This window comes from Larimichthys crocea, chromosome XXIV (assembly GCF_000972845.2).
Source record: "Larimichthys crocea isolate SSNF chromosome XXIV, L_crocea_2.0, whole genome shotgun sequence".
In the NCBI taxonomy this organism is placed as follows: Eukaryota; Metazoa; Chordata; class Actinopteri; family Sciaenidae; genus Larimichthys; species Larimichthys crocea.
This window is the reverse complement of record NC_040034.1, coordinates 17,992,793-18,018,835: the sequence shown is the minus strand read 5'-3', so window position 1 is coordinate 18,018,835 and position 26,043 is coordinate 17,992,793. Positions and strand designations below refer to the sequence as shown.

At 39.9% G+C, this 26,043-nt stretch overlaps 1 protein-coding gene across 3 annotated transcripts in view; it reads left to right on the top strand.

Annotated features, from left to right (window-relative positions):
• Positions 1 to 26,043, top strand: part of alk (ALK receptor tyrosine kinase) — a 302,582-nt gene that overhangs the window by 148,698 nt on the left and 127,841 nt on the right. The window contains exon 1 of one of the 3 annotated variants that reach the window (XM_027274897.1): positions 17,811 to 17,966. The exons of the other annotated variants lie outside the window; for them this stretch is intronic. The gene's annotated coding sequence lies outside the window, so the exon portion shown is untranslated. Of the gene's footprint in view, positions 1 to 17,810; positions 17,967 to 26,043 lie in introns of those variants that run through there. 3 annotated transcript variants of the gene reach the window in all.

Here is a 26,043-nt window from a genome sequence, read left to right as displayed (position 1 = left end):
ACTCTGCAGTCCTTTTCACAATGAGTTCAGACACACCTGTAAAAAAGCACCACAGGCTTTGCAGCAGCTGAACAAAGTTTACATTTTCGTTCTGAGCTGCAGTTTGTAACTTTTTGTTGCTTCCACAGTCTCAGTATGGTTTCCCCTACAGCCCACATACTGTACAAGTTTCACATCACACTCCTGTGCACCTAATAGTGCTTATTCAACTGAACAGGAGGCAGCATGCCTCTTGCTTAAATTCAGGCTCATGGAATCCCTTTCGTCTTCCTTTTGACTGTACTTCACCGTTGCACTTCAGGGTTAAAGCATCCATCCAAGGATACATTATTATCCTTTTCCCTCCTTTTCTGTTTGAAGAGGTGCCTTAAAGCCCATCTTGTGGAGATCTGCACACAAAATGAAATGAAAGCTCAAACAAATAACTTGTTTTCAAACCACGCTGACACTAACCACATAGAAGGCCCTGATGTGCTGTTTACACTAGTCACTTACTGGTCATACTGTAATCCTGGTAATAAACAACAAATTGGGAGAGCTTTTGTGGACTAAAGACAGATTAATGTATTTTATCTCTGATTTTGCAGCTTTGTGTTTACTTTGGCACTTTGTCAAAAAGCAAAGCGAAGAAAGTAAAACGTTTTAGCCTCTGTGTAATATCTTGAGAATTCCTTGTAAAATCCGAATTGTCTGTCTTTCATGTGCCACTGTCTCAAACGAAGGAACAGATAATTGCGACACGTATATTTTCAGTAAGTTCTGGAAAGAACGATTGAAGAATAATAATACCAACAGCAGTATGCTAGAACCAGAGGAGTGAAATACCAGGAAAGTACTTATCAGTGCCTGGATGGAAGGTAATGTTCCCATTATCAGGAATCTACTGAGATATTTCCTGCACCACCCTGAAAATTAGGTAAAATACTGAGCATTTTCTCACAATCCAGCAGAAATATGAAATATGATGTCATGGTAATTTGTTATAAGATAATTGAAATCTGAAGCATGCACACAATCGAGTATTGAGATGGTGTTTGCTTTTGCTTTTGTGTTTGCTTTTTTCTTTTGAGCATAAACATTTCTAACAAATGTTTAAGATTGCTACAAAAGAGAATTTCTCCTTTTTCATCATCGCAAGACGAAAGGCAAAATAATATTTTAAAGAATATCACGAGGGACTTAAACAGCAATTAAACAAACAATATGTCAGGGAAAAGGAGAACAAGATGGGTAAATAAATATTTTCCTAATTGCTGAATTAAACTAGGCACACAGACAGACATTTATCATGTAGTAACAACATTCTTTTTCAGTAGGTGGTGAGAAGAGCAGTCTGATTATTTATTACTGATATGAAGTAGGTTGAAGTTAAAATTATTTTGGGGATTTTAGAAAACACAAATTCCCTTAAGATGTATAGTTCCTGTTGTGATTAATATGCATTGTAGTGAGGTTGTTGGAGTCATGTTTGGTATTTGTCCTCAAGCTCAGTTTAAATGTTAACTGTTCTGGTAGAGCGAAATAAATGTGGAATTTGTTATGAACATCTTCAAGCATCGTGTTTCTTTGAAATAATGATGGCATCCAGAATAGGTTTTATGGGTTAACATTAAAGCTATGAATCTATATTATATTTATGCATCCTGCAGTGTGTGTGTGTGTGTGTGTGTGTGTGTGTGTGTGTGTGTGTGTCTGAGAAAAAGAGAGTAATGAGCAGACACAGAGATGAAAACACCAAGTTAAAAAGAGACACATCAGTTGAGTGAGAGACATCCAGAGATAAGAAGAGACAGCTGCCCAGATTCAGGGCCTGCATCCTCTGAAGGACACACACGAGGGGTGCTTTTCATTATGCTAACGTGCCTCCTCACTACCCTTACTCACTTCCTTTCCTTACATCGTAGCTCCCTACACAGGGGAGCAGCAAGGACGTAGGAGCTGAATGTGAAATCCTTGGTTCCACAGTGTCGGACATTACAGTTATGACATGCTGCACAGCTGTATCACACATCAAGCCAACTGGCATGAATGTCCGCAGAACAAATTTCTGTACAGCTTTCTTAGTTTTTAGTAGTGTTAGTACAGTATGTTGATTTAACATCATTTAATATTCATTAATATTTTTATTAAATCCTTTCATATGTATGAATCCGTGTTATTTTTTATGATTTCTTGGGCTATAATTTGCTTGCATAATAATACACCGCATAGCTGGATAAGAATGTGTGTATGTCAATTGTATTGAACAATAAAAACAGCCATTTTGATGCCGGCACAGCATTGCATTTAAATTACCCTGTATATTGTGTGTGTTTGTTTATCACAGAGAAGGTGACAGCACATTATGTTGCGTTATGTAACTGTGTATTATATAAAGAAGAAGGAAGGTTGATTTATTTATTTATTTATTTAGGATAAGCCTGAAGGTTATTAATCATATCAAGCATACAACCAGCATACGTGTGTCACATGTGGAGGTGTGGCATTTCTACATCACCTGCCACTACACATGCGTTTCCTCGCTTCTCCAAAAGCTGCCTCCTTGTCTCCAGGAGGTGCATTTAAGAAATTGTAATAATCCTCCAAGATGACGGAGAGGGAATGATTTCTGCATCACATGAGGAGAGAGAGGACACAAGGAAGCATTTATTAGTGTAATGAAAAGCACCCAAGGTCCTTGAGAGGACCTAAGAGCTAGGCTTAATTTGCGCATCCTTTCCCAATGAGAAAGATTAAATTTACAGAGACCAAAACTGCTGGTAGAATCATGCAGCCAAGTCAGTCCAAAATTTCCCATTTTAAGGTGGTCCTAAATAGTCAACAAAGTAACTCAATTCAGTTCCATGATGACTGACTTTCCTGAGTGAATTGTGATGTTTGATGGATGACTTGCCCACAGAGCCTCCATGTGTCTGTTAAAATGTATCTTCAGCGTCTCTACCATTCAGTGATTCGCAGCATTCCCAGTCTGAAAGCAAGAAGAATCTGTGGTTTATTATGTAACCCATTATGACTTTTGGGGTCACTACAACACAAATACCCAGTAAATACAACATGGTCATGTGATATTTTTCAACTTGATAAGTTGATGCGGATCTTCTCAGTGCTCAGTGCGTGCTATGTATTGTGAGATCTGAGAGCTGCAAAGGATACAATGCTTGTGTCAAAAGAAGGCAGCATTGCTCAGCCTTTGACATTGAATGGGTCCAGTTGGTCTCTGATCATGTGTTGACTTTTAAAATTAGGACTTGGCTGTTGACAATTTTTATTCAAGAACCAAAATGAATTGATGCAATCAGGTTAAAAAAAATAGTCTCCATTTTTTTTTCTGGGTTACATCGCCAGTCTTAAAGCAACATTCAGCCAGGATCAACAAAATCAGACAGGGGGAAAATGTGATGCATGATATTTCCTAAAGATTATCCAGTATTAATATTCCTTCATGCTGTGTATGCTGCATTATTTATAAAGAGTCTGTCAACCCCAGTCTAAGCTACTCTTTGAGTTGGCGTTAAAAGGAGATAGGAGCATGTTTGTAGAGACCACTGTGCAGCACGGATCAGACAGGATCTGTTAAGATCAGAGCTAATCTGGTTGGATCAGAAAAGCAAGTTTACCATGGTCCACAGTGATACTGAGCTCTGATAACAGGCGGGTGGCATATCCAAATGCTTGTGATCGGGCACACACTGACCCATACAGACAAGCTTACGTGCACACAAACATGCATATTCGCGATTAGATTTTAAGGCTAATACATTAAACACGTTTTGTCAGCTGCTGATTTTGTGGCAGGGTCAAAGTCTTTGGGTGATAGTCACTGATTCTCCTAGAGGTGAAATATGAGAATAAAACATTAAACATGGTATTCATTGTATCAGTCACACAGTAACAATATGTACATTGCATTATGCAGTACAATATGTGCATAGATACTGTACAAGATACACAGATCAGTAAAATGCTACATATCCATGCATTGAAATCACTCAATTTGCTTTCCTCACTCTATTTCCATCTCTATACCCGGGCCATCTCTCTTGTAGTGTTGCAGGGAATGTACATCCTCGTTCCTCCAAGACTCCATATTCAACCAGAGGAAATGCCAGTGCCGTGGGAGCTGACTCAGCTAAAAAACTGTTTCCTTTTCAATGTTCTGCTTATTTTTCATTATTCATGATAGCACTGCCAGCTTATAGTGATGGAAAATGATGGATCAGAAAAGGGCACAGAGCGAGAGGTGGAGGAGCAAGAATGCTAAGAAGATAATAAAGTAATATTGAAATAAGATAGACACTGTGAAAGACCGGGTGAGATAAGTCTGGAAGAAGGATTAGGGAATGCGTGTGTGGGGGGGGGTGGGGTATTCGAGGAAAAGCAAAGAGATATGACGGGCCTGGGTCGGCTTCAGAGGACCAGCTATACCAGATGGGGAGCAGAAGAGAAAGATATCGTCTCTGATACCGATAGACAGAGGAAATGACAGAAAATTGTGCCTGGCATTTGATAAGCCTCATTTATATCCCCAGTCATTCACTTCTACTTTCTGTTCTTTCAACAGTGAGAAGTAGTCAACCTGTTACATTCTTATCAACCAGCCTCACACCTGTCTCACTGGTCTGAACCCAGTTAAAACACAGGGGGGTTTGTGTTGCAGTGTTCTGTCCAAAACAAGCTGCTGACCTGTCAAAACAAGGCTGAAACATCCCTCATAAGCAGAGACAAGACCCTAATTCCTAATTCTTTAATCTGTTTGTGTTCGTTCAATATGTTCCTTCAGTCTTCAGACCCGGAAACGTATTAAGGCGGCAGTAGCTCAGTCCATAGGGACTTGGCTTGGGAACCAAGCCCACATGGACCAAAAATATGGAAGGTGGACTGGTAGCTGGAGAGGTGCCAGTTCACCCCCTGGGCACTGCCGAGGTGCCCTTGAGCAAGGCACCGACCCAACTGCTCACTGGGCCCTGATCTGGCTGGCTGCCCATCACTCCACCATCTCTCTCCACATTTGCATGTCTATGCCGTTGTACTGCATGTGTGTGTGTCCGGGTTAAAATGAAAAAAATAATAAAAAATAGAGTGAAAAAATAATTTCCCCATTGAGGGATTAATAAAGTATACCTTCTTCTCCTTCTTAAAAGCAGACGGGCATCTAATAAGAGCTTTAATCAGTTGCATTCTTTCACCCATCATCCTTTGTGAAGATGACATACAACATGCATATTGAGAAGATGAGATAAATATAGAAAGGAAATGTAGCTAACTGGGTTTGTCAGTGGGGAAGAATACTAAGAAAGATGGATAATGGTGGCCTTTTTCCTTCCTCTGAGAGCTTAATGACATCCTTCTGCCCTTCCTTGGTGTAAAATAATATGACTTACTGTTCTCTGGATGGAATTTCCAGGTCCAGGAAGTCGATTTCAGACACGGAGGGAAATTTATGAAGCAGAAAACAAATTGATTTAAGACAGTGGGGTTGGATAAGACTGACAAACTGCATGCATTTTGTCAGGGGGAAGGAAGCAGCACCAGCTCCACACTCCACACTATATCTGTCGCGCGGAAAATAAATTAGTTTGCAGTTGTTCTTTGAGGAGGCAGAATCGGGGGGCTTTTGTTTGCATGTTTACCGAAACAACCAGACATCAACTGACAGAGAGATAAAGAGACGGTGGCAGATAATTTGGGGGGTTCAGTCATGTCTTCAGATTAGCTAGGAGAACTAATGCTTCACAAACATCTGTGTCGAAGGTTACTGAGCTAATGAGGCCTTTGCCAACAAAAGCTTTTTTGCTCTCCCATCTCACAGTTGAAAACACAGCCTGTCAAACTGCTGAATTAATAGACGTTGAGTGTTGTCAAAGTGTCAGTTGTTCTTCAAATCAAACTAACAATAATGGCTCTTTATTCAGTTTTTTCACCTAATCCAGAAATATTACATGACCGGTATAGTCAGTCCTTGTTCGTCATCAGTTTTTGTCTTTGAGTAGTCTTTCAGCTGAGGCAGAAAAACACTCCCCTTCACTCAGGACTCGGTGAAGTCAGAGCTTGTTTGTCTGTTGAAGCAGGGGCCAAGGCCCCATTCATTTGTGCTGGTATTATAAAGAAGTCATTTGCATTTCCCCCGTCAAGGTGGACGTTTCATTACAGTTTACCTGTCCAGTGATTAAGCATTGATAAACCCACAATTAAAAAGTTATCAGTCTAAATTCCCTTGACGTGTTTGATGTAGCAGGTAGTGACATTTGCGGTCAGGGTTAAAATTCTTCTTGCTATTGCTTTCTCATTATTTCGCTCAGGTCTGAAAGGTGGTCCAAATCAAACGAAACCCAGGGGGGGTATTGTTGAGGAATACAAATGTTCTTGCTGCTGGTTTCAACTTAAACACCAATCCCATGGATCTTTCAGGGATTTACACGGTGAAAATTGTAATAAGATTCAGTCTTGGGCAAAGTCTCTTTATGGGGATGAAAATTTCACTATAGCCCACTACAGGCTTTCTAGTTCTCTTTTCAGGCAAGGTTGTTGCACATATTTAGCCAGACAAGTCACAGTTTGTTAGGAGTGCTATGAAGTTTTAGAAAGTTTTGGCCGTCATGTTTGTTTTGCTCGTAATAAAAATTCCTTAAACTCATGCTGATGTACTGAGACGGCATCATGAGTCCCAGGAGCTGTTGCTGTTTTGAAGTCGGCTGCTGTGGTGCAGGCCTTGAACGTCAGCCATCAGCAGGAAGCAGTGAGGTCCCTTCTTTGTCCTTCGCTAGCAACAGCTCTTTTCTTGACAACTGCTAATGTGCCTCACTTCAACAAGGTCACATTGTCCCAGGATGACAGAACTGGCCTGAACACAGAACCCAGTCCAAGCGTCTGCTCTCCTCAGAACACGTTCCAGCACCTGTCTGCTGTAATCAGTGTTCTACGCAGGTCGTCCGTTTGTTGCTGGAACTTGTAGCACTCAATTTGACCTATCAGCATCGCCATCAGTAACATGAATCTGCGAGTGTATTTGGCTCGGCTTATAATGGCATTGGCACTGGGGCCTGTGGAACATCTGGTCTTCCCAGGCAGAGGTTGGGTCATGTTGATTGTTGATGGGCTTTATCGGTTTGAACACACACACCACCTACCATCAGTCACACTGTCTCTCTCTTTCTTTCCCTATTTGTTACTCACTTGCTCACTTACTCACTAATACACACACACACACACACACACACACACACACACACACACATTAACACCCCCACCAACCTCCCACTACAGTAAGCCCAGTAAGGGTGGTATGGTTTTTCTCTCAGTGGGCCCATCCTGATGTGAACTGATGAGGCCTGTCAGCGCTTAGCGCACCATGCTAATCTCATCACACTGCATGTGGACGGGAGCCTTAGCGTCTGTGCTAGATCAGCTGCTGGCCCCAGCCTTAATTTTATGAACTCACATAGCTATGCATCTCACCTAATGGCATTAGTGTCAAATGGTTTGATAAAGACGGGTGGCCTCCAACTTGATTAGCTCTAACTGTTACTCCCTCTTTCACCCAACACGCACACACACACACACACACACAGACTGTACCCCACCCGCTGAGATGTAATGAGTGTAATAATGCCCGTATGAAACGACAGGAAGACTGAAATGACCTAGTGTTGAAGAAGAGAGAAAGAAAGATACCATGAGAGGCAACTGTATTCAAATGTCACAGTAAAATGCCAAATTTTAATGCTTTGACCTTCATAGTTATTGGCTTTTCCAGCAATAAAGCTATTATAACTATGCTCTAACCACATTGTCACAGTCTGTGTATTGATAGTTTACAACATTAAAGTTGTATACATTCCCCCCTCATCATTCCAGCCTCATAGATTCTCTCTTTCCATCTTGTATTATTTTGCCAACTCAACTATGCACAATTATTTCTAATTCATTAATGATTCCTTACTCTAATGAAGTCAGCATGTCCTGTCAATTAGCTCAGTTCTCAAGGGCTGTATGAAATTAGTGATTTTTGCAACAAAACATCCTAAAACAAGATGAAAACATCCATGCAGAGAGGTTTGTACCATCACTCCTTGTCCTTCATTTTCTGTTGTTGACGATTGTTTCTGTGTGTCACTTTGTCTTAGCCTCAGTGTTTCCCCCGGCCTAACTATTCAGCACTTCTGTCAAAATCATAAAGTGCATCATTTCTTTCATGCCTGGAGTTTTTTTGTTTGTTTGTTTTGTTTTGTTTTGTTTTTTCCTCGAAATACTCCAAATGGTGTGTAAATGATCTATAGATTCAGGTTGAAAATGTGTTCTTGTACAAACACATGCCCGACTGAATTAACAACAGGATTTTTGGAACAGGGGCATGAATCACACAATACATTTCATCAGTACGATATCAATATGACACTATAAACATTATACTAGTGTAAAATGATATATTCAAAATTAATCTATACATATTTTCTTATAATATATATATATATATATCTATCTAATATATATATATATATCTATATCATATTTATATATATTTATATCTATATATATATATATATCTATATATATATATAATTCTGCTTTTGTGTATGATTTATATATGTTGCCCTGGGCATTTCTAATCCGATATTATCATGTCATAATTTTTTCAACATTATTGTATCCCATTAATTGGTTATAGAGAGGATATAGAAAGCAAATGTATTACTACAAATGTTAAGTCCCTTGGCACATTTGTGTCAATATGTGTGAATAACAGCTTCTCACATTCTCCTTAGAAACAAAAGACAGACGCTTGAACGATCTGCTTCACTCAGTTTGTGGACTCAGCATGTTTGTTTTGATGTCCAAATAACTGTAGAGGTGATGGCAATAGTGCGATCCATTTTCCCGAAAATCCCCCTGGGTAATCTCCCAGTCATTGTTTCAGTCTGTCTTTATTCTCTATTGAGCTGAGCACTGACGTGATACAACAGATCGAGCCGATGGATAAACTCTGGCTGTAGTGTACAGTAGCAGACAATTGACTTGCCTCGGGGCACGAGAAGCACATACTGTATCTGAATGAACATCTTGGATATATTTCTTTCATACAATCTGCATTTTATTTTCATTTGCATTTTTTCCCATCCACTCATGTTAATCTATATGATTACTTTATATGATACCATTCATAAAATAAAAAAAATACAAGCAAAAAATGTATATGGTTGAATGACTTTATGGTGAACTTTTTATTATTTCAGCAGATTTTTAATGTCACAATAATATCAAGGGCAGAATGATGACTCAGTGATGATCACTGTCACCTCACAGCAGAACATCCCTCTGTCTAAATCCACTGGCTGGTGGCTTTCTGTGAGAGTCTGCTTGTTCCCTTTGTGTCTGTGTTGGGCTTCTCTGGGTGTCTTGTGGTTTTCCCCTACTCGCCAAAGACATTTATGTTAAACTCAGGGTGTGCTGGATTATCATATCAGCACTGTTAAAATATCTAAATATTCCTAAAATAGCTTTACATCTTCCACAGCAAAGCAAAAGAAAGAGGTGTTGTGTACCTCAATGGCATGGTGAAGGAGTGTAAGAGAAACGGTAAGAGCCTGTCATCTATAGCTCTCTGTCTGACAGTTCACTGTGGCCTTGTTCTATTCTTCCCTGCTATTTTTTTTTTTTATTATTATTATTTTTGGGGGGCTTTATTTGTACAATGACAGCCAAAGATAGTCAGGAAACTGGGAGAGAGAGGCTGACATTCAGCAAAGGGCCACCGCTACTAGGATACCCCACAAAACTGACCAATTATGTCCATATCTTCTTGTTAAGGACAATTTTTTTTCAAGAATAGCACCACTAACAAAGTCGATTCTATAGCTGCTTCGCAATGAAAGCCACTGACAGGTGGAAAGCTTTAAATGTGAAGCAGTGGCAGCAGTAGGAATGTTTAGATTGTATAACTTCACACAGCTCAGCAGACGGGAAACAAGGCTTCTGTAGTGTCATGTAAACACAGGTTTAAACATTTGGTGTTTTTGGTATATTCTTATTGAATTGCTATTTAACATCTTGCTACATATCTTTGGTGTTTACAGTATTGTTGAGTTGATATTCTTCAGTTGGTGCTTCTTAGGCAGCGGGAAGGTAATGGGGAGAGCGGAGATTCTCCCATGTCGCTTACACTGATAACTGAAAGTGGGAACAATAAAATAGGAGTGAAACTAAATTCCAATCCACACAGATTCACTTACAAGTTTCAAAAACAGTTAAGGCACCAGTGCAGTGTTATGGCTCGGTTTGAGGTGTGGCTGGATGAGTTTATCCCCCGGTGCAAGAAGGAGACAAATCAGCCCATGGTGGAGCATGGCACATTTAAAGCAAACAAAACAGCATGAGTTATTTTAGTTTATAATATTATACAGTAACATACATGTTGTGCTTTTGTTTATGGTGGGTTTTTTTTCTTGTATTGTGGGGAAAATAGAGTTGACTCCCACTAAACTAGGAGCCCCTTGTGTTTAATGGTGCTGCGAAAGAAAACTGCCATTATAAACCGAATAAATGCTGCGAAGCATGCTTAATAACACAGTTAGTGTGTGCTCACCTGTTTGTGAGCAATTTAGTCAATTTAGGCAAATTGGTCTCTCATAATCGAGCCTGCAATACACAGAAAGGCTATTAACCACTTAACTGTTCTCAAATGAAATAAATAAACTAAACACTAAGTTCTTGTGTGTTTGCACAGTACATAAAAAGTGTCTCAACAAGTGTTTGATTCCTCGTGGTGCAACAACCTCTTGGCATAAAGTCTGTTTTTTTGTACTTTGGCCAATTCACTGTGTCAGTAAGTGCCGCTTTGATACCAAGCCTGCTTCTCTTAAGGATTTATTTTATGGATCACTAACCAGGCTTCAGTTACAGACACCCAAAGAGTTCCTGTTCTTGTGTTTTGTTTTTCATGAATTGGCAGTATTCGTGGTTTGGCCCAATCCCATGTTGCGAGTCAAGTGCCCCCCCCTGCCTCCCCGCCCCCGCTATGTAAGCTGTTTTCATTTCGCTCCAGAAGCAGAAAGAATAAAACAATGCATTAAAAGTGGTTTGAAGGTTTCTCAAAATAAACCCCAGGTATACTTTTGCCTCCTACACACTTGTCTTCTTCAGTCTCTCTGTCTCTCAATAATTCTTGCAGGGTCATTGACTCCCATTAGTCCCACTGCCATGGCTGAAGCAGTTGCAACTAGAAACACACTGTGATATTCTATCCATAGAAAATATAGACATACACATTAACAAGTGTGAATGTGTTTATAGCAGACCTCACACACAGTCATATGTTGAAAGCCTACAGTAAAAGAGAGGGCCGGTTTGCTTATGTGCTCACACAAGCACGTGGAAATTAATCCTGATTAGTGTCTGTGGGTACTCTTGTGTGTTCTTTCCTCTTGCAATAAACATGCGGGTGTTCGGCAGCAGTGTTGCCTTTACAGATTATCTCTTATTATCAGGTTCAATATTACCTCAACAGGATGCCAGTTCATCCTTCCATTTTGATGCCAGCACTCTAAAGCCACCCTACTCTGTGTGTGTGTGTGTGTGTGTGTGTGTGTGTGTGTGTGTGTGTGTTCGATTTGTAAAACTGCTGGGTATCCTCGACCTTGTTATCAGTCTCGCTGCCCTACTCGCAGTGTTTCTCTCCTCTGTCACTGCCTTACTCCTTTTCTTTCTGTTTCTTTTTCGCCCAAGTCATGAACCCAAGTTCACTCTGGCTGTGTGTTGCATTTTTCATGACTTTCTAAAGGGGTTTTCCTCACTGGCTTCTTCAGGTCTGCAGTCCAAGTTAGTTTTTTATCTCCACCAACCTCATGTAGTGACACAGAGAGAGAGATGCGAGGTACAAATCCAGGTGGCCTATAAATTCTGAGCCGATAAGAAAGGAAATGCCTGTACAGATTGTTCTTTCTGAGGGTGGTGGGTCCAGTTGTCTTCAACTGGGGAGTGTTTGTCATTTCATGGATCACTTGAGCAAGCAAAGAGGGCCTGCTGTCCCCTGATAGGCTACTCTCTGCAGTCATTATCTACCGATGACACTTTACACATAAATTGCGTTGACAGCCCAACACAACTGAGAATTACACCTGTGCATGCATTAGGTGAAGCATAAATATCAGGACAGACGCTCTAAGACTGTAGTAAAGTACAGGTTCTCCACTCGCCAACAGTGCTGCAAACCTGGCAGATCTCCCACACAAGAATTACCTGCCCCATCTCACTTTGCACTTCAAAGATGGCACGTCTGCCTTTTATTTTTTCCCTTTTCTCTTCCCTCCTGGCCTCGCTTTACACGCTTAATTGTACTGAGAGCTTTGATGGTGGGTGGGAAGAGAGTGAGTGCCGTGTTGAGGAGAAAAGGAATTGAGCATTGACACTAATTAGATGGAGGGCAACTGGAAAAAAAAAAAAAAAAAAAGTCTGCTTCTCAACTCCACAGGCAGTGTTGTCAAAGTGAATTGTTGGTGGTGAGGCTGGGGTCGGAATGTTGAAGGCACAAGCACCAGGCAAGTTCAAAGTTATATGCTGTGTGATGAATGTACCTGGTGGGAATAATGCCTCAGGGATGATTTGGTACACACAGTGCAAAGAGCATTTAGTGGGTGAGAGGTCCTTGTCTGCTCGCCCTGGGCATAAGGATGTGGATTAAGTATGAGGAATTGATACTGATCTTTAGGGTATATGCCTTAAGGCAGTGGATCATGAAGTAGATCTTAAAACAGGTGAGCACTTGACATTAAAATTGACTTTGATGGCAAAAGCATGAAAGCATCAGCAAAGCAGGTATTGTTAACATGTTGTTAAGCAAGATTGTCAATGTGATGAATCCAGCTGCGCCTACAGCAACTCCCATTCAAAAGTGTTGTCAGCCGTTCATTCTACCATGCAGAGACGTCAAACTGTTCTGTTTGTAGGCACCTTTTTTCCCCCTTTGCAACGTTGTCTGTATGTGTCGGACTGTGCTGCTTTCTTATGCTGCTTATGAATGCATTGCTTCAGTCTTGAAATAATATGAACTGCCTTGGGCGTGTAGGGCTAGCCTTGACAGAAAACAGAAATCTCTTCAATGCCTTTTTTATATAAGCTGCTTTCTTCAGACACAGTAAGGCCTGTCCACAAAGTTTGTTAACAGTAAAGAATGGAAAAAAGTAAGGGTGAGAGGACAAGGAGAAATCGACAAGATGCCCAGCAGTGACAGAAAATATGTGGGACAGGAAGAGAGCGAGAGAGAAAAGTTGGAGTTGATAATGCGAAAAAAGATTGGACGCAAACAGAGATTGGAGGCTCTGCGAAATTGAGCAAAATAGCAGGCTTTGAAATAAGAGGGGGTAAGAGACAAATGAGATATAGACATAGAAATAGACACGAGGAGGAAAGCGAGTAAGAAAAATTGTCGCAGACACTGATGGAGTAAAAGGAGATTAGAAGGAGAGAGATATGAAGATAATGTCTGGTATAAAGATGGATGCCAGAAATAAGAGTGGGATAGACAAAATAAGACAGTGATGGAGAGAGAAGACATCTTTGGTGGATAACAGTCGGCACCCTACTTATATCTGACATTTGAGGAAAATGGAGAGGCTTCTAGGAACATCTAATAATATAAAAAAAAAAAATTAAACCAAAAGAAGAAATCATTTGTCAAGCCATATATTTTGCATGTACTGAATCAGTTCTGATAGTCTAGGCTGTGATCAGAAATCAGTTCAACATGTACGAGATGTGACACTTTTTTGGTCTTACTGTTCAGAATAAAAGCATTTTATCAGCTTCACTGAAATGATTGCGGTCTTGGACAATATTTAGCAGAGCGCCATATGGCCCTTTCCTGATAGAGCAGGTGAGATGGTTATTGATGACAAAAAGATGCAATGAATCTGTCAGATCTGATACTTTCAGCAGTAATTCATCAAATTGGATGGCTCTTAAAGCAACTGGTGCTCAGGTTCATTAATTTCCACAAGCTACTTCATGCATATTGTGAGTTGATTAGTTACTCAAGCTATAAAAGAGTTATGTTTATATGGTTGCAACCTATTTTCCAAGAGTTTGTGACATGTAAGAAATGACAAATTTGAAAAGGCAAATAAGTTAACAGGGTGTCATTGAAAGAAGGCTTAGACAGTAGAAGTTTACATTATCTCCATGGAAGCTTTGCAGCAGCATCATTGTGCATGCAGTAATGCACAATATATGTAAGGCACACCTGTGTCATGGTCATACATCCTGATGTGCCAGATTTGTCAGGGGTGTGGACTATCTTGACAAAGGAGAAGTGCTCATCAACACGGACTTTAACAAATTTGATTCATGATTTTAAAAAAAACACCTTGGCTTTACAGTTTCATGTTGGTGTCAATCTTAACGTTGTGTATTCATAAAACTCATTACCTATATTTTACAATAGACATAAACCTCTCCCATTGTTCTTTTGTCTGATGCTATTTCTGCAAACTGTCTAATAATTCAAATAGGAAATATCAGAAAACTACAATACATCATAATTCCTTTTTTTTGTGGCTGAGAGGGTCATAAATCACTGATGTTACGCTCTCCTAGAAGTCGTTCTACTCCTGCTGGGTCAGTGCATTGTCATTGTTGGCAGTGTAGAAAGCTTAAGCCCATATAGAGACCATAAATATCTCAAGTTGGTCTCCAGTCCTGTTTTTGGTCTTAGGAATGACTGTGAGATGCTTGATAAATGAGGGCCTAATATGTAAATGAACAACAAAAAAAGGTGACAAGAATACCGGCTGCACCTTTCCTTGAGCAATGACAGTTTCATGACTCATTTCTATGACTAAATTCGTCCCATTAACTATCAAATTCTACTGAATTGTTTATTTTCTCCTACTTGTTTGTTGGATGAGCAACTTTTTACCATAATATTCACAATGTCAGATAAAAGCAACAGACTTAAAGAACACACAATGAGCCGCTTTTTAAAAAGGGGGCTTACAGATCTAACATTCAAAGTTTCAAACTTTAGGAGCAACAACCTCAAAGGCGCAGTCTCCAATAATTTTAAGCCTTGAATGGAGAAATACCAAGCAGCCCTGATCAGAAGACATCAGTGATCAAACAGATTTTAAATTGGGTTCTGGGTTGAAGGGAGAGCCAGTGTGAAGATTCGTTTTAATATGAGACCTTTTAGAGGACTTGGTGAAAAGGTTTGAGGTAACATTTTAAACTACTGACTATTTTAAAGCTATCCTGAGATATCTCCCAGCCAAGAGAAAAGTGTTATACAATGGAAATGTGCTTCAATGTGTCAATGTGTGCTCAAAAGTGACACCTAATTTTCTAAGGGGACATGAAATGTCAGGTTTATTAACATCCAGTAACACAAAGCACGACTAACTAAGTAGCTATTATTTAAGAAGGGTTAAGTGAGGTTGAAGGCTGATGTGAAAATATGTTAGTTTGTCCATTCTGGGCTACTGTAGAAACATGGTGGCTCATTCAACAAAAACATAATTCCACAGGTCATTATGTTGTGATAATAAAAACATAGTTCCGCAGAATATATTCCATTTTTGCCACATTCTGCAAGCAGACCCTTGTAAATCTTTTTAATCTTTTTAAATGTTGTCGGCCCATGTCACCTGCTGAATCACTACACTCAGACTGAATCCTGCAGGCTCAGACTGGCTGGCGCCCCCCTTAGCACCAGGGCACTGACTCTGTCATCTTCATTCCAGCCAAACAGCAGCTGATTTCACTGATTAGATCCTCCTTTCCTTTTGAAGCAGTGCTCATCAGTCATACAAACCGCTGTAATGACTGATTAGAGTACTGCATACATGTTGATCTTGGGTGTGTGTTAAAGCTTGCCATAAAGCAATCTTTCATTCTGAAATTTCATTTGGTTGGTGGCGAGAGATTCCGTGAACGAGAGATGAGAGTTTTAAGCCACACATCTCAGCAAATGGTAAAGTAATCAGAGAGTCACTGGTATTGATCAACTACCCTATCAGCCTCCTCCAGAAACATTATTATGGCCATTTCACACAATGATGCAGTTCACAACACTATGAGCAATGAGCAACATTTGAAGCTGCTGGAGTCACTAAACAATTTGAGGCCATCACTTGACTGTAGCTCAGGAAGTGTGCATTTGTCCATTCTTAGCTGCAGCCAAAAGCGACTACAAATCAATCTGTCAGTACGATAGATGTAGGTTTGGCCCCAACAACTTCAAAAAGTCCACAGGTGTTATTGCAGAAAGACAGTGAGGTTTGTATGAGACTGATTACTGCAACACTTTTCACTTTTTTAAACTCAGTAAGGCAAAGGTATTTTCTGCCAGAATTCTTAGCTGCTAATCCTTGGCAGTTATAAGTACCCAATGTGTTTTATGTGTTTTCTTCCGACCACATTTAACGTGGCCAATCACGCACCGCACACTAATTGCATATGCTACTCTGTTGTGTAATCACTGTTCTATTCAGCTAATCTATTCACTTGGTATATATTTCCTGTGGCATCCCTGCTATAGAGAAACAATAGTTTATTTCTGAGTTTGATCTATATTGTGTTATCATATGAGAAGGGTTAATGATACCAGGGCTCTATATATATATATATATATATACTTTTTTTTCTTATTTTACACAAATTCTACAAACAAGAACAAAACCAACAATGTAATAGTCCATCCCTCTATATATATTTGTTTTTTCAAACTTTGCTAACCTATCTGTGGAACTCGACCCCAAGCACATACCCAGCCCAGTTCCTACTGAGACATAAATCTTTAAAACGGGTCACACATATACGGTCTCATCGCCCAAGAACAGCAACCATTGTTTTATTTTTATTGAACTCTTAAGACGTTCTATTTATTTGAGTCATCTAAACTTGGAAAGTAAATACCTGTGCGCCTTTGTCCTGCTGATAGGGATGCTAAATGACAATATCAACACATGACCTCAGACACATCTAATGCACATATGCTACAGTTATGGTAATTTTTACATTGCTACAGTTAAAATAATGTTTTAAATTTCATGCAAATTTTAAACATGGCTTCCAACTAAGATTAAACAGCTGTGTTACAGATCTGCCTTAAGACCTCTTGGATCAATGGGGCATGTAGTTAGACATCCTTGATCAGGCAACTGATCACATAGTTGCTGACAAGAGTTTTCTTTAGGGTAATAGTTGAGCAGCCAAGCCCTTATTAGTGTCCATCAGCTGCTGTGCTAAATGCCAAACTGACAGTGTAACTGTTTGGAAATACCACAGGCTTAGATGCCAAAGGGAGAAGGGAGATCTATGCCCTGCTAGTTGCATCTCCTGTGCCAGTCTGTGTCCGAAGCCAAGCTGAGCTTCTGCCCCAAGCCAAAGGTGTAATAGCTCCTGCAATCAAGAATACAGTATCATTCCAAAAACAGCAGGCTAGAGAGCCAGAAAAGATTTGATGGAAACTCAACTCACTTTTTGCTCAGTGAAATCTTGTAGTCCGTCCAGACTAAAGGAATTCCTTTTTGTGTGTATTACTGAAGATGTGCTTTTAATCACCATGTACGCTACACAAACTACAACCTTTTCATAGTGGAGATCGTCCCAAGAAGACATCTGACTTATTTTACTGATTATGCTCTTTTACAAGCAAATTGTGTTGGGCATGTTTTGTTCCGTCAGCTGACAAAACAGGTAGGTATGGTAACAATTCAAACTATTATTGCAACAATTTGAATGGAAGGTTAATTTCTGTTTTTCTCACTGCAATCAACAGGGGGAAAAACGTGCTGTAATTTGAAATTAGAAAAAGCTACGAGATGCAACTCGTACCTGTGATTATGTAGAAAATTGAAGAAATGGAGTAGCTTGTTACAAATTCACACCTGAGCAACTCAAGACTGTTGCAAATCAAGGAACTGAATTTTTCGGCAACAGCAAACAAAAACCACCCCTGCACCGACTCTTTCTGGGATCAGGTAATTCAAACAAATTAACATCTTTCTCTATTTGGCAGAAATGACTCAGCAGAGGAATTATTCTGTGGGGCTGGCAAACGCTGCAATAGAAAGAAGTGGCCTACCAATCAAACGCAGCACTTAAACCTCTGGAGAAAGAAATGCTTTGCATTTCCTGATATTTATAAACAGCTTTATTGTTCTCAGTATTTGCACCGCTAGATTAGTTTATCCCTGCCTGTTTTGCATCAGGAATCAGAGGTTAGAGAACTTTTAAAGAATAGAAATCAGTGAGACACCACTATAGCAAAGATTCAGCACATTGGCAGTGGAGGGCTTGCCTACTTTCTCCACGCAATCTGAACCTTGCCCTTCAGTACACTCTGGGCTTTGTGGATGTGTTGAATTGTTATTGCTCGTTGCAAACCCAACAGTGTCCATGTCAGTGGAGGCAGGTTTGGTTACCATGGCAATCACATTCTCTGGACCGACAGCAGCAAAGATGCAGAGAGAGAGAGAAAGAGGGAGAGAGGGATGAGTGGCTCTCAGAGGAGCACATTAAAACAGAGAGCAACACAGATGGATTTAGGCCCCCAGGGTTAGGCTTGGCTCACTGCTAGTGTATAAAGAAATATATAGCCTCCTGTAAAGATGGAATATATTACAAAAAATGCCAGTGCCTTGTTTATGAGCCATGTTGATGAACTCTTTGTAGCTCTGGGCAGTGCTTATCCTCCCTTGTCCTATATTGTAGGCCCATATGCATATACTGTATATGCACATATACTTGGAACTAATGATGTTCAAACAGTTGAATACAAACATTGTGGTTGTACTTTTCATTGCAATGCAACATGAATATTCCGCAAAAACCAAGGTGGAATTGGAGTCTGCTGAAGATTAAGCTTGGTGCTCTAGTTTGGAGTGTAATTTAGGCAGAGCAGTATACATGTATCTGCAACGACAGGTCCTGTGTTTCATGGTGTGTTTTATTAACTACACCCATAGATTTCCAAGGATTCATAAACATGACAATCACACATTAAGCCAGCACTGCTGAGGTTATATTCTACATATTTTAAATCTGCATCCTCAACTTGGCAAATCTTTGAATGGCACATATGCAATTATCTATGAATGATATGTTATTGTGCAGCATGCAGTAAGTATTGGGTTCATTTCAGTCAACAGCTCCTTAACTCTTTTATCTAAAGTGTAGGAAGTTAGGTTTTTGTTCTTAGTGTGCTGGTACAAGCTGCAACCACTCAGTCACACTAAGTGCAGCATTGGTTGGTCCAGACAAGGAAAAAAAGGGGGAATCAATATACTCCACCAGTTTAATCGTCATCATGCGAGTCGAACTGTAATCATTGTTCCTTCATAGAATGTGAAACTTGTTTTTGTCTGTAATTAGGCCGCTTTGTGTTACAATTCTTGATGCTAAAACAGATTTTCTTTTTTCTGCTCCATTCTACCCATGATGCCTTATTTCTCATATGTGCTTGTTTCTGTGATCTATCAACACACGAGCCAGCTCGCTAAAAACTCTGACATAGTAACAGGGCTTGCAGAAAAATTTTGGATTCCTGTGCTCTTTTTTATTTATTTTTATTTCACTTCCTATATCTCTACAACCGAATTGTCTGGAAGAATGTGGGCAGCTGCTTTTATTCTGCAACAATGTTCCACTACTATATACCACAGTCATTAGTTAAGGAAATCCATGGTGAGTTTCGTATTCTGCAAGCTGTGAGGGACTTTGCTGGGTGCAGCCACAAGTAATTAAACGAAGCGCTTGTTTGGCAGGATAGCTAATTAAATTAGCTTGTCCTGGGTGTACGTGTGAGTATGTGAGTGAGGATGCTTTGAGCTCCAAGCATGCACAAATGGGCAAGTGAGCATTTTAAAATGAATGCATTTGTGTATGTATGTTTTTTTTAAGAGCCTATTATTACATCTTTTTTTTTTTTTATTGAAAGCTGACTCACTGAATTTGCTGATGTGTTTGACTGTATGCATTTTTAGGACCGACCCTTAAATAATCCACTCACTGCATCACCGAAGGACATCACCACACAGTCAATCCATGTGTGCAAACACTAGCAACAAACATGTATGACCTCGTGAACCGTCTGCCACTCTCTGAAGAGCCCAAGCTGAGTGTTTACTGTTTACCCCTCCTGGAGGTCTTAATGTATGTGTTCAGCTAAAGGAAATTGACTGAGTGTAATCCAAGGGGGGAAAAAAAGAGAGTGATTTGTGTTTGTGTGTGAGTTAATGTGTGTCTATTCATGCATGCCACACATCCACATGCCTCACTCAGCATGACACCCCATGTGTTTCGGAGAATGTTTCACCCGTAACGTGAAGTAACGTGCTGCTATCTGATAATAAACAGAGGGACCTGTTGAGCATGACTGAGAACTCTTGCCCTTGATTTTCATTCTGTGACGGAGGATAGCTTTAAATTACCACAGTGCTTTCCTCAGCACCAGCAAGTGCCTGCAGGAATCTTGTATGGTATTAGCAGTCTCACACCCCCTGGAATGGTGTTGGTGGGCTTTCTTCAAGCTGCGAGCTGTGTAATGAAAACACTGACAAGCAGGAGGGCCAGAAAATCACAGTTTTAACCTAAATATCAAGTGAGACCAAGTAATGTGGAACCTTACGTAAAGGGAATTATCTTTGGTTAACAAGTAAAGTTTGGAGACATGAAAAAATGTAGAGAAGGGCTGCACTGAATATTCTCATTCAGTAAGTGTAATTAAAATATCCGTCTGGCATCACTAAGAACATTTTTGGCCTTCATCAGTGTGTACAAGTGCAGGGTTACAATCCCTATCTAAGGGTGCCAGGTCAATCATCACTGTGGCTCCACACAGAATGGAACCACCAATACTACTACTTACATGTCAGGGTAACCTCTTTAACCTCCTTCGTCTTGCTCTTCTTCCCAATGCCAAGTAGTTACTTATTTAATATCTTTAATTATTTAGCATAAAAAAAGACCTTGTGAGGAGAAGATGTGTCACCAAGAGGATCGCTCTTGGGTTTGTTGTTTGTTTGCTCACTCCCACTCTCCTGGCACCAGATTTTATAACCAGTTAGAGCTCTGAGACATAAGATTTATTGGATTCTCGTCACACTTTCTCCTGTTTTACTTCTTTTGCACACACAGTTCACTGTCACAAACTAGTCTGCTGCCCTGTTTTCGCTTCCCTCCTTTAACTTTCTTACACCATGTATGGAGCAAGAAGTGCTAATTAGTGCTCCTGACTTGTAAGCACCACTTCCCCGACCTGTCTGCATCCATTTGGTGGCCTAGCCTGCAGAGCAAAGAATGCTGAGCCGCTAACTACAGCTAGCCCACCATACCAGAATGTAACAATGGCAATGCAATGCTTTTACTAGAGTCTGTGTTTGTGGTTTTTGGTCTCAGACAGAGGCAGAGCTTGATGTGGTCCATTATGACTCAGTAGCAACAGACAAGCGAGAATGTTCAGGATGAGGAAAATACAGCCTGCATTTCATCATCCCAATTTGAACTGATATGTCTGTCTCCAGAGAAATTATTTGGTTTGTATGAGTGTTTTTGTCCTTTGTCCTCCATAATATCTAAATTTGTAATTTAACAAGAAAAGCAATGAAGCAGAGAAAGAAAGTGTGTTTGATTTCCGAGCAAGACATTCCACTGTGATTGTCGATTTTACTGCGATGGTTATGATTATATGTGACAAAGAAAAATACTGAAGCGCCTCACCTGTCATTTTATAGACCAGCAAACCATCTACAATAATGAGAATGTTTCTGTCAATAACCTTGACTTTATAATGGCTGCAGCCTGTTCAGTAGTAGCTTGAAGTGGTAGCAGCAGTATGAGCTGCAGCTATCTCATCTTCCTTTCTTTATTCCAGACATGTGAAATGATTCACCCACAGTGATCACCTGCTATTCAAGCAATTGATTTAAATAATAATTCTGACCTCAGAGTTCTGAAGCAGAGACCCTTTTTTTTTTAGAGACAGCGACTTAAAATGTTTTTTTTGTCTGTACTTTTATTTGAAGAACTGTGGGGACATCTTCAGCACCAAGGACAGTGAAGCTGTTTTCACTTTTATGTAAGCTTCAAATAAACACTGATCACTGTGGTATTTTATCATGCAATGACTATAGTTTTGGAAGCATGGTAATAAAGCTTGTATTTGTTATTACTGTACTGTTTTATGCTTCATGTGTACATTACAAGTTTCACATTTAAGTATAGAAGATTCACAACATTGTTAGAACCCTGTATTTTGTTTTCTGGTTTTGGTTAGGTAAGTTAGTTTTGGGTCAGATTGTTTTGTTTGTTGTTTTGGGCGATACTCACCCTGAAGTTTTACACTACCACTTTTGAAATAATAACAATAATTGAATAAATCATCTTTGGTTGGACTGCAGCTCTGTGGCTTTGGTCATTCTTGGGAGTGGGGGGAAAGAGGGAGCGTCCTTTTTTCTTGTTATGTTCGGTTCCCCTAGGCCGGACGTAACAACATATTTCATTTACAAAATGCATGTGTAAACAATTGTGTGTATGATTGCTGCTGTTAGAAAACAGGTTGTGTGTTGTTGTTTTTTTTTGACTTAACTCATTCAAAAAAGCAGTGACAAAATGACAACTGAATAATGGTTTATTTTATTTGCAAATAGACACAGTCCTTATCATATCCGTGCCACACACTTTTTCAGTAATTATACATTACACGTACTGAATATAAATCATATTCACCTCATTGCACTGTGTATCTCTTCCCATCCACACAGGTAAATAGACACACAATCTATCATTTGAAGAGTCCATACAGCCCACAACACTTAGCAAATCCAAGCTCACAGGCACTCTACCTGGTTTGCCCTGTGTGTGGTTTTTGGCTGCAGCCCTGGCACGGTGCTTCCAGGCCTCTTGTTGAGAGCCGCTATGGGATTTCTCTCTGCAAGCAAGCCAGGCAGGAGGTGTTGGCAGGGGATGGGAAGTGTTGACTTTCCCCAGTGGATTGTGATCCATCAACTCCCTTAACATAACTGAGAGGCCCGCTGGCTGGCTGGCTGGCCTGCAGTCCATAGCCAGTCTCATGTCAGCCATCCTAGACCATAACACATACTCATAAACCAACACTGAGGAACCGAACTGCCTTTAGGTGGAACTGTGGTGCAGTTGCATACATGCACAAACACAAACTCATTAATTCTAATCTTGGGTAAATTAATTAAACATGCACACAAAATGCAGACTGCACGCTTTTTCACATACATACTTTCCTGTGTTTCTCCAAAAATATAACAGAACAGAAAGGCAAGGGAGGAAGAAAAATGGGAAAAGTCCTTAATGAAGTTATTACAACCATCCGCATCTAATGTTCCATAATGTGATAATGTCTTCACAGCCTTAACAAATTCACTCCAGGACATACTATTGGCATTCATTTGGGGAGTAATCAACAAAGTATCTTATCTACCTTCCCAAAGACTTCATGATTGCTAGTTGCACCGGGTTGCCAAGAGGGTTCCTTTTTTTTTTTGCACATACACTTGGGTGCCTTTTCCGCTCAGAGGATCTACTAATTTATGTATTCATTCCTTTTTGTCTCGACTACAAAGGCAGTACGTGTCCCAGTTCTTTATATATTTCCCTCAGCTGCTGAATCTTGAGCCTACTTGCCAGGCAAGACTGTAACTTGTGAAAATCAATCCCGCCCATACATGCAACATGCCTCTGAAGTTTTTAGTTTCTTTTGCCAATGTCCAGAGAGTTTTTTTGTTTTTCTGAGAAAACTATTTGAACACATTTTCAAACCAGAGTTGTTGTGTTGAGCTTTTGACCTTCCTGTTGAAGTGAAATGTTTTCTGTTTGACGTTCTATCAGAGCACAGAGTTTGGTAGTACTGCAGTGCCCAAAAGGTAACAAAAATCTTGTTGGACGTTTGACTTAGAAGATGTGTCCTAAGATACAGCTCAAAACTTTACGCTATCAAAAACAATGCATTAATGTGAAGAGAAATCTCTGTGAAAAGAATATTTGCCTTAGAATGTAGAAAAAACTTGTAAATGATGTTGGTTGAGTTAACAAAGTCCAATTGGCTCCATGTTTTAAAAAACCAAAACACATTTAGATTAAATTTACTCTAGCTACATCGTTTCAACACCATGACTTTTATGTAAGGGTAGATAATTATTAGTCAATTGTTGTCTTAATTGCTATTGATGATTTTATTTGTATAATCACTGATAATGGACTATTGACTACTGGGCACTTATTTAAAATCAACATATGCTGATGAAACAATTGGAGGTTTCATTTCTGTATTCTCTATTTTTTGCACCATTTCAAACACACATTTCAATTGCTTTATGATGGACAGTATAACTTTTCTGATTACACTGGGGAACACAATTTTTGTTGAGTTAGGTCTGACAGCTGTTTTTAACTAATTTTTGGGTGTGGAATCCAAAACTGTCAGGGTTGTTTAGGCATTTACAACGATAAGTAGCAGGAGTAGACATGATCTGGAACAAAAGAAATATATACCTATGTAAATAAAACACTAAGATGGAATAGTTACAACTTTGAAAACTACAAAAACAGCATAAAACAAAATGGAAGTTACAACGGTATGCCCATGGTTACAAGGTTAAGAGAAAAGCCAGCACAAATCCTCTTCGTTCCTACTATGCTAGCTTTCTGTTTGCAGGTATTGATAGTACTGACCTATTGGGAGCTGCACACACCTCTCACCGCACTGTCTCAATTGTGACTGCACAAACAAGTTGCCACGTAGCTGTAGATGAGTCCAATCGTAATCAGCTGGCAAGTCTTACTACAGCTTATCATTTTGCTTATCTGGAGGGTAAGCTGTGGAGAAAAAAACTTGAAGCGCTACAAAAAAAACTGACTGCAATTTTGGAATCAGCATGTCAATTTTATAAAAATCTAACTCAACAGAAAAACATTTACAAATTGTTCCCCAGTGTTGCTGAGACTATATTAATTCAGAAAACTGCAGTTTTGAAAATGAGGTAAAAGACAGCTAATATCATAGGAGTCACAGGGGGTGTAGGATCACACAGTGAGGCCAGATAGGAAGGTGTAAACAGGTCAAATAAAATTTGTCTCTTATTTGTAAGTAGCTACTGTAACTACTATTACTGCTCAGTGTGTAACTGTATGAATGACAGATCTGTGTTGCAGCTTTTGCCTCTGCTACTTGGTTCAGAGTTACTGGGGATCCAGTGCTGGGGTCTTTGCACACATACACATGGTGTCGCCAGGCATTTCTTTTCAAGTGAGGAGTTTCAGTTAAACACAACTACCAGTTGTGTCGGGAACTGTCGGGAATTTAACCCAGGTCTCTATGTTGCCAGGCAAGTGTTTTGCCTTTTGGCAGAATTTGTAACCTTATAGGGTTTGATGTTTCAGTTGTACTCTATTAAGAACACAGTTATCCAATAATATAATATGAAGATCATATCCCTGTTGGTGATGCAGGGAAAGAAAATGGGTATTCTCAGGTAACTGCATGCTTGGCTGCCTGGAATTGTTAGTAGAAACATGTTTTGTATGCAAAGAGGCTTGTCAAGGTAGCAAAATGTCCGTAAAAACTGTGTGTGGATGTTATAAAACAGTGGGTGCCTCAGACTCAAGGTAGAGCAAACCTGCAGTATGGAGCTGACAGTAGATATATGTAAGTTCAGACTTGTCATGGAAAATAATGGGCATGGGAAAAAAACTGAAATGACACAATCATCCACTTATAATTATCCACTTAGAGCCCCTAAATTACTCCTTACAACAGTGCAACTGGTCAGTGTTGCGTTAACACCAATCAAGTGACAATAAAAAAAACAAACTCATTTATCCTATCATTAATCCTCCTGTGCACCTGTTGCAAATGAACACAGCAGTGGCTGACAGCCCAGTAGATGTAACATGACATCATTTATTCATTTGGGAGAGACCCTTTGGCAGCGTTTGTATCTGCTCTATCTATAAGCAAGGACACTTAATCAGTCAGCTTGCAGGACCCAGACACTTTGTCCCTCAGGCTGAAGTCACCACTAACCC